Below are 23,308 nucleotides of genomic sequence, written 5' to 3'. Positions count from 1 at the left end.
GTGTTTTGGGTTTTTTCGGATAAATACCCAGAAGTGGAATTACTGGGTTCTTCTTTGTCTCTTGTTATATGGCCTTTGTTTTACAGTCTATTTCGTCTGGTATTGCTAAGTATTGCTACCCTGGCTTTTTTTGCTTTGTTTTCATTTTCATGAAATATCTTTTTCTATACATTTACTTTTCATCTGTTTGGTATCTTTTGACCTGAAGTGAGTCTCTTATGTAAAGGTCTGTTTTCTTGTCCACTCATCTATCTTATGTCTTTTGATTAGAGCATTGAATCCATTTATATTTAAAGTAATTGTTGATTATTGATAGGTAGTTATTGCCATTTTATTGTTCATGTTTTTGATCTTTTTCATTTATTATTATTCTTAAAGAATTTCCTTTAACATTTCTTGTAATTCTAGTTTGGTGATGATGAACTCCTTTAGCTTTTTTTTAGTTTTTTTTTTGTTTTTTTGGTCTGGAAAGCTCTTTATCTGCCCTTTGATTCTAAATGATGCTTTGCTGTATAGCATCATCTTGGTTGTAGGTCCTTGCTTTTCATCACTTTTAATATTTTGTGCCAATCCCTTCTGGCCTGCAAAGTTTCCATTGAGAAATCAGCTAACATTCTTGTGGGACCTTTCTTATAGGCAACTAACTGCTTTTCTCTTGCTGCTTTTAAGATTCTCTCTTTGTCTTTAACCATTGGCATTTTAATTAAGATGCGTCTTACTGTGAGCCTCTTTGGGCTCATCTTTTTGGGAGTTCTCTTTGCTTCCTGGGCTTATATGTGTATTTCCTTTGCCAGATTAGGGAACTTTCCTGTCATTACTTCTCCAAATAGATTTTTAATTCCTTGCTCTCTCTCTCTTCTCCTTCTGGTACCTCTATGATGTGAATGTTGGTACCTTTAAGAGATTTTAGGGAAGTCTGCAGCATGAGCCAAGATAGTCCATTTGTATGGAAAAGCCCCTGGAAGTGGTTTGGGTGGGACCACAAGTTAAGTGGGGCAGGGTCTCAGGCAATCACCAGGGTAGGGCAAATAGCTGTTGGCTTGGTTGTTGGAGGCTCAGACATGGTGGGTGCCTGTGAGTATAGGCTGGGTCATGGGAGGGCTCAACAAAGGAGCAATGGCTTCTGCCAGCACTTCCGTCTGAGATAAAGCTACCCCTCTAGCCTTTGCCTGGAAGCCAGATGATTCAGCTTCTCCCCATATGACCCTGGCATCTTTTGAGCTGCTGCCCCAGAGCTGAGGCTCAGCAAGTAAGTCCATGTATAGGCCTCTTAAGAGGAATGCCTTGGACTCCAGCAGTACACTGTCTCACTCAGCCACAATCTACATTGGTTATCACATCTAGAAGTTATGGGTACTTCTCTCCCTGGCCCTGAATCCCAGGCTGGGGTGCCTGGTGTGGGAGTGGGATCCGTCACTCTCAGGGAGACCGTCACAGCCGAGACGTGCCTTCTTGTTTAACTGCCACATGTGGCTGTGAAATCAGCCTGCTCCATGTCTCTACCCCTCATACCAGTCTCAACATGGCTTCTTCTGGATATCCTTAGTTACAGGATATCTGTTTAGCTAGACTTCAGGCAATTCTCAAAGATGGCTGTTCTGTAGTTTGGTTGTAATTTTGATGTGGTCATGGGAGGAGATGAGCGCAGTGTTGACCTACGCCACCATCTTGACTGGAAGCTATATCAAGACCTGCTTTTCTTGCTTTTAATCTTAAATTAAGGAATGGAGAGATACTACAAGACAAAGGAAATGAACATTGTAATCTTAAGCAAACTGTGAGTCTCCTCAACCTGTTTCTTAGTCAAAAGAGGACAATATTCACATCCAAATTCATCGGTATAGATTCTCTTAATTTGAATTACATTTGCTATTTACCAGGATGAAATTGTTTTCTGTCAATGAATTAAATTGCTTGAGAACTGATTTAGGAATTTCACAACTTCTGCTCAGGTCACTTGAGAGCCACTACCAATGGGATGGGCTGGACCACCTCAGTGCTACTTCCCAGACAGGAACCCTACTTGTACGATTTTTATGGGGATTGGATGAAGTTAGTCGCCCTCAGACACATAACTGCAACTCAGTGATTTAGGTTACTATTTTTAATGGCTTCATCCATTAAAAAAATTACGAATATTTTTATTTCCATTTTGCATTATATACTCTTTTCATCTGATTACACCAGAGGAACACGGTATAGGATATATGCGGTGCACCAAATGCTTATGTCCCCGCCTCCCCCAACTTCATATGTTGAAATTCTAACCCTCGAGGTGACAGTATCGGGGTATGGCACCTTTGGGAGGTGATTAGGTCATGAGAGCAGATGAGTAGTATTAGCGCTCTTATGAAAGAGATCCCGGAGAGCTTCCCAGTTATGGGAAAAAGATGGCCATCTATGAACCAGGAACCTGGCCCACACCAGACACAGAATCTATTGGCACTTTGTTCTTAGACTTTCAAGCCTCCAAAACTGAGAAATATGTCTGTTTACAAAGCATCTAATTTATGGTATTTTTGTTACAGCTGACCAAACAGACTAAGACAGTATGCATACAGACTAGAAAAGGACACCTTTAAGAAAAACCTAAGTCCTCTACCCACAATCCTGTTTTCCTCTTTAAATATAAATTACATGATTGTAAACTATATTCAGACATGTAATCCTTTCCCACTATGTGAATAAGGCCAAAAGAATAATGTTAATAAATCAAACAAGACCTAGTATTAGAGTCACAGAAACCACTGACCCTTTGATGTTTCAAGTATTCAAAACATACTCCCCCACACACATATACACAGGCAAGAACTGTAAGCATCACGAGCGCGCACACCCGTTTGTTCATAAGCCAAAGCAGCGATTGGCTGAGGGCAGGACACATTCCAGAGCATTATTTTGTACCTCGTTTTGCATGACAAACAAAAAGACTTTCTCATTAAAGCTCGGGTCAATTCAAAAAACAGGACTGGAATTTCACATTTATACATCTTCTTCATCTGAATAGCATTTGTTACTTCCCAATATAAAACGTATACACTCACAGGATTCAATTACTTGAGAACTGATTCAGGAATTTCACGATTTCTGCTCAGGGTCTAAATGCTGCTTGAGAGCCACTACTGGAGGGCTGGGCCGGATGACTTTGCTGATAAATTCCAGGGTAGGAGCTCCACTCCATATTTCAGAACTAAGATCATATTCTTGGTCATTTCTTGAGCACACAGCCCCAATCAAGGCCATGGCGAATGACTGTACATGATGACAATCATTGCAACTGAAGAGTAATCATGAAGTAGATGGGCCAGTTCAGTGGTTCTCAATCTTTGGAATCCTTAATACCCATTGATCTTTGTTTTTACGTACATCCTGATTTTCCTGGGCAAAATATGAGTCCATAAATACTCAGATGAATTGAACTAATCCTACACAGTGGGAATGTTCTCAACTTGAACTTTTAGAAGACTAGGATCTGAATCCTGATGCGAATGCTTACACATAACTGATTCGATTCTCAGCCTCCTCCATGTTAAATAGAGGCAGTAATTTACCACATAGAAGTTCAATAAAGCCCAGAGAAGGTGATGAGTGTAGAGACTGAGCATGGAGCTGACAGAGGAGCCAAGCTAAAGGTTGTGGACAGTGGGCCGTGCCACATCAACACCTCTTTCCTAGATTTGAACAGTACCCATTATGTGAGTAGTGATCCAAAGCAGTTTCTCACCTTCAACTACAGGAGTTAAGGGGGAAGATATTTCCTCTTCCACTCCCAAATGAGCAGGGAAAGGGCATGTGACCTAAACTCAACCAATCAGATTCTTCCGCCTGAGCTTGGACCCTTGAGTGTATGATGCTGAGACGCACAGGCGTGGAGATGGGTGGCAGGGTGGAGTGGCCCCTCTAGGGCACTCCAGGGCACAGGCACTGTGGCAGTATCAGGTGTCCAGTTCTCTAGCCTCCCCTCATTCTTGTGCCGTTTTCAAGCTTGACTTCCCAGAAAACACTAATATTCTTCCAATATACTGTAATATATCTTTTTAGGTTAGAGTCAGATTTCTGTTGCCTGCAGTCAAGAATCCTGGAAGATACCCAGACATACGCTTTGTTGGTAAACTTCAAAGCACTATACTAATGTGAGGTATTGCTTTTTTACTGAGACAGTTCATCATCTAAGGAATAAACTAGAAATATCTAGCGGCAGGGAATATTTATAATGTCTACATTTATGAGTTGGCAGAAACTTAACTGCTGATAGCTTCAAGAGGGAAGGGACTTCTTCTTCCATACCCGCCACTTCATATCTTTAGGGACTAACATAGTGCCTGGAACATAGTAGATATTTTTAAAAAATCTTTGTGGAATTAATTTTGTTCTGTATATTCTGATGATATCCAATCTCTCCACCTTCAACATAGATAGCTTCTGAGTTCCTGAACCATAATATCCACAACATATCTCTACTCGGATACCCCATAAACCTCAAATGCAATATTTTAAAAAAAAATAAGTCGTGAGGCTCATCCTAGGGCAAAAATGGCCTGTCCCTCTCTGTGTCCCTGGCGTAATGAATGGTGCAGCCATCTGGGCTCTCGGGGCACAGAGTTGCCTTCTTTTCAGGATTCTTTACTCTTACATTATTCATCGCGTCCTCTTGATTCCATCTCTCTTTAGCTCTACTTCCTCTCCCTGACTGCAGGCCTGCGCCAATTCTCTTTTGGATAGGTCCGACGGCCTTCCATCTAATGGGCCGCCTTCGGCTGGATTTTCCTCTCACCCCATGCTTTTGTCCCGCTCCCACAGCCTTCTTCTCCAAACTCTACTAGCTCCCGCTTCTCCCTTAGGACTTACCTCAATCAGCCACTGGAAATGGCTCATCGGCGCCCTTCTGTAGTTTGTGCCTTTCTGTAGCAGACGTGGTCAGTGCCCCTTAGCATTCGCCATTCCTGTCTAACCTGACCCGCCATGCTCCATCTACCAGGACATGCTTTCTGCCTCTGTGGACACTGCGGAATGCCTGGCTTCTGCATCATGCAGACTAGAAATGCCAAGTACTTCACATCTGCTGAGATCAACCCTTGGCCTTGACCAAAGAGAACTAGTACATAAATACACCAGCATCCTTAGCTTTCCTAGGATAACTCTGAGGTTTGTTCCACACTTTCTCCTAGACAGGACTGAGCCCGAGCTGCCCGCAGTGGTGATCAGCATTACTGGATACCTCCCCTCCCCCACCTCACTGTACACCCCTCTACTAGTTTCCTGGGAACACCTACAAATGAAACTGCATGGACTCAAATGCTTCCCCACTACCCATAACCAGGCTCGATCCTTCCAGAAGACTGTGGGAGACAGCGTAGAACACCCTTAATAGTTATCCCGTCTGGGGCCCCAGGAGATGATGGATGTATTTGCCCACTAATACCTGATTGGTCTTCGGTAAACGCTGCTTCCAGGGGCATTAACTTTCTGGTATTTCCAACTTGTCCTGTGTGAGGAAGTTTTGCTCCTTCAGCCAGAAAAAAATCTCTGAGGTAAAGATTTACAGTTGTTCCCCGCAGGCAGCCTTCAACAGGCAGGGGTGAAGGTCAAGAGTGGGGCATCAATAACATCTACAAGTTTAAATTTTGTGAAAGATTTTGTTATATTACTGCAACACTGAGGCTTTTACTGGATTGTTTCTGGGCCTAGAGTCTTGAAGTAGAATGTAATTCTTTTTTTTTTTTTTCATGTTAAACATTGAGAGTATCTGGTTTTTTATTTGTTTGTTTTTTAACAATCTCATTGAGCTGTTGTAGTAGTGTCCAGATATGCTCTGGGATTCTTATGTTGTCAAAATTATAACTTTTCTTCTGGATGTCATTTTCCTTTGACTTCTCCTGGCTTCTCAGGAATTCATGCATGTACACACTCTGGCCTACATTCTGGTCAAATGGCTTTGGAGAATGGTATGTGGTACCTTGGCTATCACCACAGGGCCGTCCGCCTATGAGAAAGTTAGAGAAAAAACAGCAGCTTTCCTAGAACACAGAGCATTTATCACTGAAAGCATAGACTTACTGAAAATTGACACCTCTGTTTCATTTGCTTTCTTCATTCTTGATTTTGTACAAGTGGAAACATTTGTTTTAAAATTGTGTTTGACTAGGGAATGCAGTCAGCAGTAATGGAATGGCTAGGTGGAGAGCCAGATGAGGGAAAGAACAATTAGAGGGATCGTTTTATAAACTATATAAATGTCTAACCAATGTAATGTGTACTTGAAACTAATAAAATAAAATACAATAAAGTCAAACTGTATTTGATTGTTGAGCTGTGTTTCTGAAATGGAAATATTTATTTGGATTATAAACATGGCACTGTGAACTGGTGTTTCATGTAAGTTTTTGTCGACTTAGGAGTCAATGTGTGAAGCAGACGAATTCATCATCTCCCCCGACCCCACCCAACCCTCTTCCAGCTTTCCTATGCTTGTGAAGGGTTCCAGGTCCACTGATTGCTGAAGACAGACACTTTGCTGTAAATTTCAACATTCTCTTCCCATGTCCCCGCCCCATATCCAATCAGCTATCAAGTGACTTGTCTTCTACTTCTCAAAGATCTCTTCAGTCTCCTTTGGTCCATCCTCACTACCCTATACTGAATCACACCACAGCCTGTATCAGCCTCAGGACTGGACTCTTTGCCTCCAACTTGACTCACCAATAATACACTCTCTCCTTTTGTTATTGAAGTGGTGGTTTGTCTGAAAACGAACACCTAATAAATGCTTTGATGTCTCTCCAGTGCCTTTCAAATCAAGTTCAAACTCCATGACCTTGTTTGTAAGACCCTCTGGGATCTAGATCCACCTTTCTAATTCTTCGTCACTAGTCTATCACTAGCTGTCCTCTTTTCATTTCATCTCAAACAAAATAAACTCTTCGGCTTCTTGAATACGCTTGATGGCCTCTCACTTGTGAGTCTTTATATATACTCTTTCCTCTGCCTGGAACATTATTGCTTAGTCTTGATCGCTTGCTTGTCTCAAGAGCCAAGTTTAAGCTCTGACCTGATGTCATTTTGTGATTAAAAATGTTGATTTTGGCTTTGCTTTTCATATTAACAGTGATAAACTCCATAATTTCTTACAGCTTACAGAACGATACTTACTTCCCCCATGGGGATTCAAAGTAATTTTTAATGTAATATATTTGACAAGGGAAAAAGGGCAGATTTAAAACCCTACCATTACCACCACCAAAGATAAAGGTGATAGAACAGATGTCAATCAGCTACATTAATCATCCACCAACTTTGATGCAACTCAAGTATTTCTTCCTGGTAACAGGGAAGCTGTAGACTCAGTTAACGAAGCTTTTCCCAGCTCTGCGATGGTGTTAAACGCTTTTAACATTTTGGCTTTAAACTTCTCTTTTTCTCTTCATGTCCGGGTTGCTAGGAACTGACAGACCGTTTTGTCTAATTAGAACAGTACTAGGACTTTATGATGAATTCACAGAGAATCACTTGTGAAAATGGCTGCATAAAAATACAGTGACAGAAATTCATGCACTGAAAGTTAATCGAAAATGTTTGAGTAAATATTATGCATAAAGCTCGCGTTAAACCTGTGAAAACCATAGATAGGCTCATAATTTACATCAAAGTTTATGGGACGACCAACCATCCTCGTTTGCCCAGGTTTGCCCAGTTCTGAGATGCAGGACTTGCAGTGGTAAAACCGGAAAGTCCTAGACAGACTGGGTTGGGTTGATCCCCTTAGCTACATATCAGAATATTGGTTCATTGCATAATTCGTTTTATGGAAAGTACCACACAATTAACAAACACAGTTTAACAAAAAATGATTTATTAAATTCTTGGATCGAGCGGGCAGAGAAGAGACATCAAGACACTCATAAGCCATGAAAATAGCATGATCAAAGATAACGTGCTGTGAAACCTTTGAGCGCCTCAAGGTCTACATTGCTTGGGCTTGAAGATAAGCATAGGTCAGGAGACCGGAAAATTAAGAGGCCAAATTTGAACAGCTTACAAATTCAAATTCTGGATAGGAGTAGACCTTATTCGCTAAGTGCTTGGGTGTTCATTTTGGAGCATTTGGATACTTTTGGACAGGTTCGATCACAGTTATGCTATAGTAAAAGTGATGTTTTTGGAGTAGTCGTCTAAGCCTTGTTTTGATCTTTCATTTTTAAGAGAATGGAGAAATCAGCAGGAAATTGTGTTCATCTAGAAGACAGCACTTGGTTTATTAAATCTGTAAACGAAAGCAAGTATTTCGAGAATTATGCTTCTTCAGCAATTGACAATATGATAAGCTATTTTGAAAACTGTCAGTCTGCCTCATTTTATATGAAACTGCTTTGTGAAAACATAGATTCACATAGCCAAAAATTAGATTATTTCTTGTATAAAAAGGTATTTTTCTTTCTTAAACTAAGTGGTGTTTAAAATAGTATTTTGAAATAATTTTAACATTTTAAATATAACGTAAACATTGACTTACTTAGCTATCACTTCTCTGCTTAACTGACACCTGAAGGACCAAAACAGTTAGAGTGATAAAAAAAAATGGAGGAATTAGAGTCCAGGTAAGGGAAATACAGGCTAAGACTCTGAGGCTGAGAGAGCACAAAAAACTCAAGAAACTGAAGGAAACTCTGGGTGACCAGACCTTAGAGAGTAGAGCAGGGCTGTGAGAAATGATGCTGAAGAGAGGTGGGATGGTCCCAAAGCCCTGTGACACTAGGTGAGGATTTCAGACCGCTTCCTTGTTGCTTACATGGGGCTCCTAAGTGTTTTCAGCAGGGGAGTAGCAACCATATGCTATGGCCAGAGCCACTTCATTGGCATGTGACCCGTGCAGTTGCAGAGGACCCAGTGTTTAGAGGGACTCGTGCTTGGTTTAATGCTCTGTTGTTGCCACTTTGGAATTCATAATATTTTTAAATAAGGGCCTTTATTTTCGTTCCTGAGTTCTGCCAATTACCTAGCTGGCCCTTGCTGAGGCTCCAGACGAATGGGCAGAGTGAATTCATGGCTACCGAAAGCTGAGACAACCATTTTTTTCTGCTCTCTGCTTTTTTTTTTTTTTTAAATAGAGTTTACTTTTTAGAGCAGTTTTAGGTTTACAACCAAATTGAGGAGAAGATATAGAGATTTCCCATGTGCCCCCCGCCTCCATTCATGCACGGCCTCCCTCACTATCAAAATCCTGCCCCGAAGTGGTATATTTGTTATAATTGCTGAACCTATGTTGATACATTATCGTCACTCAAAGTCCACGGTTTACATTGGGGTTCATTCTCTTGGTGCTGTTTATTCTGTGGGTTTTGACAAATACACGATGATGTGTGCTTACCATTGTTGTATTATACGGAGTGGTTTCGCTGCCCTAAAAACTCTCCGTGCTCCCCCTGTTCATCCCTGACCTCGCCCCCACCACAAGCCCTTAACCCCTGGCAACTACTGATTCTTCTGTCTCCATAGTTTTTCCTTTTACAGAATGTCAGATAGTCGAGATCACGTAGCATGTCGCCTTTTCAATTGACTTCTTCTCACTGATTCCCACCCCTCCACCCCCCCTATCTAGCTTTGGATAATTCTTGAGGCCACTCTTTAGAAGCCAAAGTCATACTTTTGCTCCTCTTAAAATAGTCATGGAAACAGGAGGTTTTGCAGGATTAACCGATGTTAGAGGGTGAGAGGCTCCCCTGCCCCACCCCGCCTCGTGATCATGATATTCCTGAGCAATGTGAAGGAAGCCAGGCCGGATGTGGAAGTCGTTGTGCTGATGGTTTCTTCAGGCATCTTTGTGTTTCTAGATTCGTTCGGGATAGCTACAGAGTTGCCAGATGGTGTCAACTGACTGGTCATTTATTGCAAACCCTAAGGAAATAAACCCCTGGGATTCAACTTTTTGAAAACAACTTGGTACAGCCACTATGGAAAACGGTGTGGAGGTTCCTCAAAAAACTACGAATTGATCTACCATACAACCCAGCAATCCCTCTTGTGGGTATTTACCCTAAAGACTTGAAAACCCATATCTGAAAAGATTTTTACACACTGATGTTCATAGCGCATTATTCACGGTGGCCAGGACATGGAAGTTACCGAAGTGTCCTATGACAGATGATTGGCTAAAGAAGCTGTGGAACATGTATACAATGGGATATGACTCAGCCATAAGAAAAGATGAAATATTGCCATGTATTGAGACAACGTGGATGGACCTCGAGATAATCATGCTAAGCAAAATAAGCCAGACGGAAAAATTTGAAAATCACATGGTATCACTTATATGTGGGATATAAACCTAAAAGCAACAAATGAACAGGACAAACAAACAGAGACTCATGGACATGGACTATAGACTAGTGGTTACCAGAGGGTAGAGAGTAGGGGAGGAGGGGGGAGGTAGATGGGGTAAAGGGGGTCAAATATAAAGGAGTAGGGGGAGGGCGAAGTGGGTAAAGGGGATCAAATATATTGTAAGCTGAAGGAAAGTGGACTTTGGGTGGTGAACACACAATAGAATGTACAGATGTCAAATGACAATGTACAGCTGAAGATTATATAATTGGATTAAATCATGTTACCTTCAATAACGTTACATAACTCACCTCCCTCCCCTCCTCCCTCCCCCCTCCCTCCCTCCACCCCTCCCACTCCCTCCCCTCCCTCCCCCTCCCTCCCTCCCTCCCCTCCCCTCCCCCCTCCCCTCCCTCCCCTCCCCCCTCCCCTCCTTTCTTTCTTTCTTCCTTTCCTTCCTCCCCCTCCCTCCCTCCCTCCCTCCCCCCTCCCTCCCTCCCTCCCCTCCCTCCCCTCCCCTCCCCCTCCCTCCCCCTCCCTCCCTCCTCCCCTCCCTCCCCCCTCCCTCCCTCCCTCCCTCCCGCCCTCCCTCCCCTCCTTTCCTGTCTTGTCTGTTTTCTTTCCTTGTCCTTCCTTCCTTCCATGCACTAATGAAGGGAAGCGAAGAAAAGAAAACACCTGGCCAATGAGATATATTAAATATACCTCCTTAGATCCCAGAGAGTAAAGTTATTTTGTACACCACACTTTTTTACGTGGAGATGCCACTCCTGGGGCTTGACAAGAATTACAGGTGTAAACGCGCTCTGACAGCATTTTGCTTGGCCGTAAGGAGCATCTTCCACCCACCGAAGTTCGCCACAGGCTCTCCAGGCCACGCTTCCTCCGTGGCGTGGCCGGCTCCACTGCCGGGAACTTAGCCTTGAGCTTCTGACTCCTTGCATTCTGGGCCATCTTGGACTTTTAATTCTCTCTTCCTCAGAGAAAGCAGCAGCCACATCTTTTTTGGCTTTTCTGCAAATTTTATAGAATGTCTCAGAAATTTCGTTTGACCTTCGTTATTATGTACATGTGGATTCTATCATTAATATACTATATTTTACATATTATATACTGCGAATAGTTTTGGATTTTTCTGAAATATTTTGCTTTTTCCTGCCTATATAATTAAAATATACTCATTGTGGATGCTGCCAGAGCTTCATCCATGTCACTGGGGCGTCCTTGTTGTACGGCACCTCGGCTCCCTGGTGATTTCTCTCCCAACAGCCAGCACCTGTCTCTTTTTTGGAGGACCAGCCTTAGACTGTGGGCCCCACTGCCTGGCTGGCGTAGAAAGAGTCACGAGTTCCTGGATACTGACTCCTCCTGGCAGGTGGGGAGGGCGCGGCAGGGACAGCCAGTGACCGACTGGTGTGCCTGCGCAAGGTGTTATAAATATCCCAGCTTCCTGATCAGATGACTGATGTGGGACCCACACTGTGTCTCCAGCTCCCCCGCCCCCTCCAGCCAAGGCACTGAGCCATGCTTACCCTTCCGGGCTCGCGGCCTGATGCTCTAGCTTTGCTTGGTGGCTTCTTCTTCCTGGTCTCATTTTCCCACTCTGCTTCAGGTGTACCCTGGGAATACTGCTTATGCATCACCTTCGTACACTCCTTCATCTCAGCTCCACTCTGGGGGAACCTAGCATAAGAATTTGCTCATGTAGAAAAATTAGAAATTGTTGTAAAGTATGAAAAAAAAAAAAAAAACGAAAGAAACCAGCCATATCAAGATGCCCGCTGTTAGTCTTTTTCTATGAATTTAAAAGCATTTTATTGAGGCATATTTTGCATATCATATAATTTACCCTTTTGAATGTATATTTCAAAGTTTTAGTAATTTCGTTAAGTTGTTCATCTATCACCACAGGTCGGGTCTTAGAAGATTTTCATTTCCCCAAGTAGCATCATTTCCTCAAGGTATCTTCTTCTTCAAAGAAAAAGGAAAACGGGGATTAATGTTAAATCCCTTTAAATGACATTAATCCTCATTTTCCTCCACCCCAGCCCCTGGCAACCACTAATCCTCTTTCTGCCTCTGTCGATGTGCCCATGTGGTCCTTTCATATAAAGGATGTCATAAAATACGTGATCTCGTGTCTCTTCCTTAATTTGTCAGAACGTTTCAACATTTAGCCATGTTGTAGCATGTATCAGTTCTTTGTTTCTTTTTATGGTTGATTAATATTTCATTACGTGGATAGACCCCCTTGTGTTCATCTGTTTATTTTGTGAACACTTGAGTTGTTTCTGCTGTTTGAACTATTATGAATAAGGATTTTATGAACATTCATGAACAACTCTTGGCGGTTCGATTTCAGCTCTCTTGAGTATATACCTAGGAGCGGAGTAGCCGCGTCCGCTGGTAACTCTATATTTAAGTTTTTAAGAAACTGCCCAACTGTTTGGCAAAGCAACTGTGCCATTTTACAGTCCATCAGTTTCTGAGGGTTCCAGTTTCTCCACATTCTGGCCAGTACCCGTTATTATCTGTATTTTCAATGATAGCCACTCAGGTATAAAGCGCTATCTGGTTGTGGTTTGCAGTCCCCTGATGACTAAGGGTGCTGAACATCTTTCAGGGGCCTCTGTAATATTACTGTGCATAGTACTGAGATATTACTGTACATACGCCTTCGTGTTCTTTAACATACTAATAAGTTAAAAACATCCTCCCCTGTCATAAAACTATTCGTAAACATATTACAGTATGGTGAAGTATTCTGAAACGTGCATGGACCATGTTTTATGTAATGACTTCTTAGTATTTATTTTCAGATGTTTCCTCAGTCTCTTAAATCATATGATTCTACTTTATTTGTATTCATTTATTCATTTGTTTAATAATTCGGTACATGTTTTTTGAGTATTTATTATGCCAGGCATTGTGTTTGGTGCTAGAAATACATGAGCTTATTTTCTAAACCCCAAATTAGGGCATGATTTAACAGCTACATATCTATTTATAGGGATGATAGAACAGAATTGTGGAAATTTTAGATTGGCCCCAAATAATGTAGGTCATATGAAAAGGAGGATAGAACAAATTATAGTGGTTGACCTGTAGGAGATTCTATCCTTGTAAATGTATGATCTAAATTTTTCTAAAATCTGAATAGATTTTTCAACCTTATCATCATTGTAGTATATTTCAAAATTATCGGCTCTCCACTCAGGGCTATAGAAACTTCAGAACAAAGACAGCCAGTATAATTTGTGTCTCATTCTGTCTTCATCCCACTCTCTCATTTTCTTTTCTTTCTTAATTCCTCTGTTTTTTCAAATATAAAGATGATTCTTGAAAGCATACCTAATTAGCCTTATCTTTTTTATTCTCAAAAGTGGTCGACTAATTACGTTTTTAGGTTTTCATAGAAGCGTCCTGAGTGTGTCTCATTGCTGAGTTCTGGGCTGATGTACCACATTCTGGTAAGCTAGCGATGGGTTAACAGTTCACATAGATTAAGGGGAACTTGGGAATGAGGTAAATTTTCTCCCGCATGTCTCCTAATGAGACATCAGCACTTGAGTAGCCTGGCCTGGATTTTGTCACTCCCATATACCAACCTTCCCCTCTAACCCAGCCTATCGGGTTCCTCATTAGATAATTTTGTTCCGTCTCAGCATTTCAGTAGATAGTAAATAAACACCTTCTTTCCTTCGCTCAGAAAAGCTCCGTGTTTTTATAGACAACAATAAGAGCTTGCTGAAATACTTCTTCAAGGCAGGCTTTCCAAGTGAGTGTGTTTTTTCAGGCTTTTTATAGTAATCTATTCACAAACTTCTAGAAACATAGCGTGTCTCTTTCTATGCAGTTTTCTGCCTAATAGCCATGCATGACAAGCTGCAAAAATAGTCTTAAAAGTTCTTCATTATTTAAAACCGATAGAAATTCCCGTGGAGCAGATGAACATATCTCGTTATCCTACGTACTGATATTGACAATAGTGTTACAGACAAACAACAGGACACAGGATTATTTTTTAATAACAGCTTTATTGAGATATAATTCACATACCCCAAATTCAGTGTACAAACCAGGTGTTTTTAGTATATTCACAGAGTTAACTATCGTCGCCACCTAATTTCAGAAGGTTTTCATCACAAAGAAAGCGCGTGTCCTCCGGCCATCACTCCTCATTCCCGCCACCCTCCCCAGCCCTGGGAAACCGCGAGTCTACCTTCCATCCCTACGGATTTGTCTGTCCTGGACATATCGTATAAATGCAATGATACAACATACGGTCTTTTGTGACCCGCATCTTTCGCTTAGCGTAACTTTTTCAAGATTCATCCATGTCGTAGCACGTGTCAGCTCTTCATTTCCTTGTGTTGCTGAACGTTTGATGGTGCGGATCGGCCACACTTTGCTTATCCATTCGTCGTGGGACCGATGGCTCAGAACCATGCAATTACTTTCACTTAGCACTGCATTCCCATGTCCCACCCTTCCGTGCCCGTTTCTTTATTGCTGGCTGTGGCTCTCAGAAGCCTTTAACCAATGTTGACTTAGCGTCGTGTTGCAGGGTACCCTCTATGCTTATAATCACCTCCCAAATTCTTCTCTAGAACCCTTTCTCTTTGACATGCATGTATTCTTCATGTGGATTACCAAACACGATGCTTTACAACCTGTGCAGTTTCATGCCTTTGCGTTACATCTACAGTCGTTACAATCTCAACATTCTGGAGCTATACACACAAAGGATCAGCACTGCAAAGCAGTTTTGACAGTAAAATGGTCTGAATGTATAAGAGACCCAGGTGGGCTTCTGCTCAGTAAATGAAGCTGTTCACGTTCCTTGAAACAGGCAGGCTGTTCGTGATTCTCCAACACACAGCAGCCTGTGGGCAGACCGTCCTGCTCAGCGTGCTGTGTGGGGTGTGACTAGATGCTGGCAAAGAGGGTGTCACTGGGGCCTTGTACTCTGAAAGGGACCGATAAACACTAGATAAGACTATAATAAATGCCTGAGGGACAGGGCCCGCTTTTGGCTTCGAAGCGGGCCACATGGGCACGATAGCCATTACTTGACAAATTAGTTCCAGGTAGTAAAGTGAACAACTCAGCATCTCTCCCTCCTGAGGTTTTAGAGGCTGACATGCTCCCATTTGATGATAATTATTCATCAGTGTAATCTCCACAACTAACAGCTGTTCATTTTTGCAAAATCCTTATGTAGATCTGGCACATTTCTTATTGATTTAATTCCTCTGTACTTTATAGATTTATTTTTGCTTGTTTCTTTGTTATTTTGCCAATCTAGATGAAATCTGTTTTTTCATTCTGTTTTCAATTTGGTTATCGATGGCATATAGGAAATTATTAACTTGTATGTTGGTCTTATATGTGGTTACCTTATTATTTTGTACTAGTTCTAATAAACTTTAAATTAACAGGATTGGATTTGTAGATGGGAAATCATTTATCTGTCAATAATAACAGTTTGGCATATTTCTTTTTCATGTTGAAGGTTCCTTTTAATCTTCTTGTCTTACGTACTAATGAAAGCTTCTCATACAAGGTTGATTGTGCACGTCTTTGTCTTTTTCTTGAGTATAACGGGACCACTTTTAATTTTATATTGTTAAACAAGGATGAATTCTATCAATTTCTGGTAGATACTCCTCACCAAGATAAAGCAGTTTCCTTCTATTTCGACTTATCAGTAGTTATATTTTTCTTTTAATCTAGAAAACCTTTGAAATTTTATAAAATATATTTTAGTATCTGTCAGAATGATCATAAATGTTTTTTCTCCTTATTTAATATTAATACCTAGAGAATTCCATTAATAGCTGTCTAATGTCAAACCTCCTTGAATTCCCAGCCTACTGGATCATGATTTATTATTATGGGATTTTTTTATTTACTTAGGTTTGTAATGATTCTCCATTAAAAATACTGGCTGAGTATACCAAAATATCTGATGAACCACGAGGTTTGAAATTATAGCAGGGAATACAAATAGACCAGTTGGCTATACTGTTCATATTTTTTTCTGAATAATTTCATTCTATGCAGACATGAGCGATAGGATTTGATTGGAAAAAAGGAATGACTTCTTGGCTTAGTAGACCATATTTTTCCTGATAATTTATCTGCTGCCCGACATCGAGTAGTCCTTGTGGCTTATTTTCTGTGTTTAAACAACCTGTTCAAGTTCATCTAAGTTGCAACAAGCATCACTTACTGACAAAACTCTTTTCTGAGCTGGTGGGAATTATAACAAGCATGAAATTTACTTGATTTCAATGCGTTGCATTAATCTTAGCCCAGTAATCTCTAGCTGCAGTGGCTACAGCTTTTTCTTTCATTGGTCATCAGAAGTAGGTGGTGAGGTGTATGGCAGTTCAGAGTATGAATTGTCTGGCATCACACCCCAGCTCTGCCAGTAATTGGCTGTGAAAACCTTAATTACTTAGTTTCATCATTTTAAAAAGGGACTAAAGTACTTTATGGGTTACTATGAATATGATATGAGTAAATATAAAGCACTTAAAATAGTACTCAGGGCATAGTGAATATATATGTGTTAACTGAGACTTGCAATAATCAAATCAGAGTTGTTAATTTGGCAGGATTTTTGCTGCAGATACCAGTGTCTTGTGATCACAATTGAAAAGTTGTTTTCTTATATATGACTCATGGAAACATAGCCCATGTGGAATTTGACTAGTCCTTTACTCATTCAAGACATTTCTGAAAATAGGCAGTTTTGTTTGACTAAGTGTTTTTCCAATAGAAAAGGGCTGGCTGATTTCTCTAAAATATTTTACGTTTTAGAAAACTCAGAAGGATAAGGTTGAAGGTGATTATCAGAGTAAGATAATCTGTCTAGTTATACAAAGAGAAAAATCATTGGCCAACTGTAGTCAACAAGCAATGCGAGCCTGGAGAATATCAAGTGTGAATGACAAGGGACAACCCCCACCTTTCTCTGCTCATGATGGGGCTCTTCTATGAACTGTATGTTGACTAGGACAGTTACCAATTAGCCAAAGTATCTTATTTGTGGGGGAGAGGGAGAGGTGGGGAGGGGAAGAAGGGGAGAAGGAGAGGGATGGGGGAGGGGGAGAGAGGGGAAATGGGGAGAGAGGGGAAGGGGGGGAGAGAGAGACAGAGACAGAGGGGGGCAGGGAGAGAGAGGGAGTAGGAGATTGATTGATTGATTGATTGATTGATTGCAGGTCCTGCTTCCTGGCTCCCAGGGTTCAAACATTAGCTTCACCCCTGCTCATCAGTCAGTTGACCTTGATTATGTTTCCAAACCTCATTTTTTTAATCTGTAAAATGGTGATAATAATAGCAATTAACTCTCAGGGATGTGGGGAGAACTTCAAGAGGAAATCCCTGTGGAGGACCAACACAGGACCCTGCACACAGAAAGTGCTCAGCGATGTGTCGTTTAGCACAAGGCGTTTGTATCCAGTTTTCTTTGTTCTGGTCTGTAGGCCATCGTATCTTCAGCTAGGCAGCAGGTCATACGTGAAAGTTTGGTGGGGGGAATTCACAGCTTTTTTTTTTTCTAAAACAGTTCAGTGGTAGTTAGTATACTCACAAGAGTCCCAGGTACGTGCAACCATCACCACAGTCAAGTTTGGAATATTTTGACCCCTTTCAAAAGAAACCTCATTCCTTTTAGCTCTTACCTCCCTCCACACACACTGCACCCACCTCGCTAGCGCTAAGCAACCACTACTCCACGTTCTGTGTTATAGTTTTGCCTATTCTGGATATTACACATAAATTGAATCATACGATATTTGGTCTTTTGTGACTGGCTTCTTTCCTGTAGTTTAATGTTTTCAAGGTTCATCCATATTATAGCACGTATCAGTACTTCATTCCCTTTTATGGCTGGCTGATTGATATTCCACTGTATGGATATGACACATTTTGTTTATTTATTCAGCCACCGGTGAACATTTGGGCGGTGTCTACCTTTTGGCTATTTGTAATAATGCTGCAATGAACATTCGTGTGCAAGGTTTGATGTGGACAGGTGTTTCCATTTCTCTTGGGTGTGTACCTAGGAGTGGAATTGTCGGGTCATATTCTGTATGAGGGACTACCAGTCCGTTATCCAAAGTGGCTGTGCCATTTTACATCCCCATCGGCAGTGTGTAGAGTCTCCAGTTTCTCCACGTGTTCTCCAGCACTTACGAAATATCTGTCTTTTTGATTCTAGCCACCCTGATAGCTTTGCCTGGTACCTCCTTGTGGTTTAGACTTGCATTTCCCTATTGATTAATGATGTCGAGCATCTTTTCATGAGCTTTCTGGCCATTCGTATGTCTTCTTTGAGAAAATGTCTATTCGTATGTCATTTTTTAATCGAGTTGTCTTTTCAGTTATTAAATTACAACACTGATCATTTTTTTTGACTCCTTACTCTCTGGCAGCTAATGCTGCACACACATCTGTGTGCATAGGTCCCATGGGGCGCTGGTTAGTATGCAGATTCTGCTTCGCTAGGTCCCGTGTGGGGCCTGAGCATCTGCATTTCCCAACATCGCCCAAGTGGTGCTGTTGTCCGTGGACCCACTTGAGTGTAAAACAAAGTTTCATTATTTCCAGAGGCGTAATTTTCTTCACAGTGTGAAAGAGCCTCAGGAAACACAAGTTCGGAAAAGAAGCCGGAAATGGAAGATGCAATTTAATGACATTAATTGTGAACACCAGGGATTTGTTGAAATGAGTTGCTTTGTTTTTTGGTAGCCATCACCCTTATAGATTCTTACTTACTCGAGAGGACATATTATTTTACTTCCGAGAGGATGTTTCTGGTGTTTCATGAGTCATAGTAGTAGTTAGGGCTTCTCGCAGTGGCTGGTGGTATAATTTGGAGGCTTTTTCTGTTCTGTCGAGACATTGAAATGGAAAAGATAAAGTCAGAAATGATTTCTCCGGGGATGCGCATTCATGGTTAGAGCTCAGAACGGACCTGTCGGCATCTCCTCCTCCTCACCACCCCGCTCCACGGCAGATTTTGTCACCCGATACAGTTTTGAATGAGACTTTCACAAATACTGAATCTTGTACCTTTTACAGTAAAGTATTTGCTCAGATGAGGTCATCCCCTTCGGAATTTGAGATATTTTTCTCTGAAAATACAGCTAAACCCACAAGCTGTGAAAAATCATAATAATTCATTTAGAGATACCTTTTCCATGGCTGGAAACACTGGGAATTTCCTGACTCTGGGTTCGGGGAAGTCAAGCAGGCTGAGGGTCTCTGTCCCCCAGTTGGTGGTCCTTAGGGAGCGTACCGTGTCCTCAGTTGGGAGGGACTATGGAGAGGGGTTTATTTATAGAGTTAATTAATCAAGATATTATATGTGAGACATTTCAATAATTAACATTTGTTGTACACACATGGATAAAATTGGAAAATTATTACTCAGAAGTAATGTGACTATAATATTTAAATTGAGCTTAAATAATGTTATGATTTATAACATTATGCTACAATAATACTAGAATGTCACTGTACAGATGATACTGTGAGGCTGAGGATGTGTAACCTTCCCTTTATTTCTTAGTTCAGAAGGCAAGTACAGATGCTTCCTTGAAATCGCTTACTTTTCCCAAGTGGGCTCATGATTGTCCAAGTGTTGCTTGAAGGAAAGTCCTCTTGAATAGGAGCATCTTTGATCATCAGTGCTCAGTCAGAGTTGGAAAATAATATCCCATGATTTAGATGGTGGAATCACCGCACTGTTGTTCATTGGCCAGCCTTAGGAGACCGGGCAGGGGGTGCCCGTGCCTGGCCGCAGGTGCCCTGGGGTCCCATCTGCCCCGAGCACTGCACTGCTACCTTTATGTCTTTTTCTCACCAAACTCCGCTCCTTTATTATTATTTTTTTTAATGCCTACAGCACCTGGTCTTCCTAGTTGGTCTCCCATCCAAGTACTAACTAGGCCTAACCCTGCTTAGCGTCCAAGATCAGATGAGATTGGGAACGTTCAGGGTGGCATAGCTGTAGTTCACTATTTTTTAAAAGATGTAAAAATGCCCTTTTCTACTTCCCTTCCTTCCCTTCCCTCTCCTCTTTTTATTTCCTTTGACATTTAGGGAGTTCACTCACACATGCTAGAGAGCATGCCAGATGTTAGGACGTAGTGCTCCCTTGGGGTGATGGCTGTGGTATGCTCTTCCAGATAACTGGCCCTTGGGGATGGTGAAGGAAGAAATAAATGCAGGTGTGGCAGAAAAATGCTGAGTTCTGTTTCAAATGTGTAGAGTTTTAAGAGCCGGGGAGCCATTCAAATCAAGGTGCCTCATAGGTAGCTCTAAAGGTGAGAAGAGAGATTGAAACCCAGAGACAAAGATTTGTGTACCTCTGATCAGTGGGCCGAATCCAACAAAATGAATTGTGACGAGGATGAGTAAAAATTCTTAAAGGTAAATGTAGAATAACCACCTGTATAAATCCTGCAGCAAGAGACTACAACTTAAAATTATGTTTGTGTGTTTTAACTGAGAATGTGTTGGCAGCAGAGCTAACTTGCTGAGGCATTTCCAAAAGATAACAATTTTCTTGGATTGCATTAATAGAATTATAGCATCTGGAATTAAGAAGGTGATAGTCTTGCTATATTTTAGGCTAGTCAAGACTACAACTAGCATAACACATTTATTTCTTAGCTCATGAGCTGTCCAAAAAATAGGGGGAAGGCTAGAATTGGCCTATGAGCTATTGTTTGCCAACCCAGGCTTCGTAGACTTCTCTTCTACCAAACAGCCACTTATCATGTCCAAGGCTACTCCTATGTGTACGATCTCGGCCAGGTTTGTTAGGACTATATTAATACTCATGTCAAAGGGTTACGATGCAGATCAAACGTGCAAACACATGTCACACCCTGGATACAGTGCTTGAGACATGATAGCCTGAGATACTAACTGTATGGAAGCCACCATCAGTGGCCTTTGGTCATGTGACCGTGAGTAGTTTCTCCAACATTCTGGGCCTCTGCTCTTCTGAAAAGGGGTATGGTCAGAAAAGGTGGCTCCAGAGGTCACTTCCTCCTGATGGCAAGTGCCTGAGAGAAACCCCTGCCGCTCTCTTCCTAGCACTTTCTTTCTGGTCGTGAGAGCTGACTCTGCCATACAGGGCAAGTCAGAAGTGTCAGAGTCAACGAGCAGCCATCACATGACAAGGGATGGGCAGTTGGTAGGCAATGACCCTGTTTCCAGGGTAACTCCGAAGCAAATCTGCCCTGTCTCTAGAGCCTCCTGCAGGCCCGAACCCCAGTGGCAACTCTGTGATGGCGGCCTTGTGAACTCACTTTTAGTTGCTTTCTTTCCCTTCCCTATCTCATTATTTCACTCCTCTATGAGTGTTTTCTGGTGTCATCTCCTGTGGTGGGCAGAATAATGGCATCTCAGATATGTCCATGTCCTAACCCTGGAGCCTGTGACCGTGCTGCCTTACGTGGCTAAGGGACTTGCACATGTGGATTAAATTAAGGATCCTGAGATGGGGAGACTAGCCTGGATTATCCAAGTTATAATATAATGTAACCCCGTGTCATCACAAGGGTCTTGAGAGGTGAAGGCAGGAGGCAGTGTAGTCAGATTCAGAAAAGAAGATACGATGACAGAGACGGAGTCGGAGAGAGATTTGAAGATGCTACGCTGCTGGCTATGGAGATGGAGAAAGGGGCCGCAGACCAACAAATGCACGTGGCTTCTAGACGCTGGTGAAGGCAAGCAAATGGATTCTTTCCTAGAGCCTCTGAAGGGATGCAGCCCTGTGGCACCGTGTCGTTCGCCTAGTAAGACCCACTTTGGACTCGTCACCTCCAGAACCGTAAGATAATAAACTTAAGGTAATTTGTCACAGCAGTAACAGTAAATGAGGACCCCTCCTAAGTAGCCAATTTGCCCCTGAATCTTCAGTAACTGCTTCGGGGGGACCCCAAATTAAGACACATTCCTGTCTGATAGTGTCTGCTCATCTCTGTCTCACTTAAAATCCCAGTGCTTTTCAGTTGTTCAGTGAGCAGTTAGTTGCTGTGTACTTCTGTGTGCTTGGTGTTGCTTTAAGGCTAATCGTAAAGATGAAACAAACTCAGTTCTACTCTGTATGGAATTTAAAATCCAACAGTAGACATAAGCCACGGACCATTCGAGCAGATGTGCCTCCTGCTACTCGGGGATTTCTCCCAGTAGTCGATAGTCACGTAACCATAAGGAATTATTAAGCATCCTCTGTGAACGCTGATCAGAGCAATGGTGTGTCTATAAATATAGGCCATTGTGACTGCCAACAAAGACAGGCAAATTCTCAAATCTAATTTTTAATAAAATGACAGTATTGCCCCCAAAGAGGCAAATCTCATTTTAATCTCATAGGAATAAAAGGAGAACAAGGAGTTCTAAGTCAAAACAATGCAAGGATGCCATTTTAGGGAAACTGAACTACGAATTTCACCTCTCGTTCCCATAAAAAGCATCAGAAGGTTTATTTTGTTCCCAAGGAAATTCACTGTTGTTTAGCTCCTGGACCATCAACACATTAAAAAAATTATAATTTACTGCAGAATTTTGGCCGTAAAATATATGGAAAGAAAGTCGAAGTCAGATTCATAAGATATGAGTTCAAATTCTAGATCTGTCCTTTCAGGAAGTCACGTGACCTCCAGCAAATACGTAGCTATTTGCTCCAAACCGCACCTATTATATAACAACAGCGCAGGAGCATCTGAAGTCAGTCCGCTGAGGGAGGCCAGGTCACTCTAACGTGTCAAGCCTTTCTCTAGTTTATATTGGTAGGCCTCTAGAAGCTTCTCCGACTTTTAGGCTCAAAATCTAGAATCCCCGATTCTTTCATTTTTGCTTGCATAATTAAAATTCTCTCTCAGGCCTCTCTTTTGCTTGCAATTCCTTGCTCTATATACAGTAAGAGTTGTCGACATGTGCTAACACTTTCATTCTAAAA

General features: G+C 41.8%; 1 protein-coding gene and 1 pseudogene across 1 annotated transcript in view; one reads left to right on the top strand and one right to left on the bottom strand.

Moving 5' to 3' along the window:
- ARHGAP6 (Rho GTPase activating protein 6) overlaps nucleotides 1-23,308 on the top strand; it is a 436,053-nt gene that overhangs the window by 49,279 nt on the left and 363,466 nt on the right. The gene's annotated exons all lie outside the window — the stretch shown is intronic.
- LOC118608265 lies at nucleotides 20,231-20,349 on the bottom strand (annotated as a pseudogene).

This window comes from Rousettus aegyptiacus, unplaced genomic scaffold (genome assembly GCF_014176215.1).
Source record: "Rousettus aegyptiacus isolate mRouAeg1 unplaced genomic scaffold, mRouAeg1.p scaffold_m13_p_9, whole genome shotgun sequence".
In the NCBI taxonomy this organism is placed as follows: Eukaryota; Metazoa; Chordata; class Mammalia; order Chiroptera; family Pteropodidae; genus Rousettus; species Rousettus aegyptiacus.
This window is presented reverse-complemented; position numbering and strand designations above follow the sequence as displayed.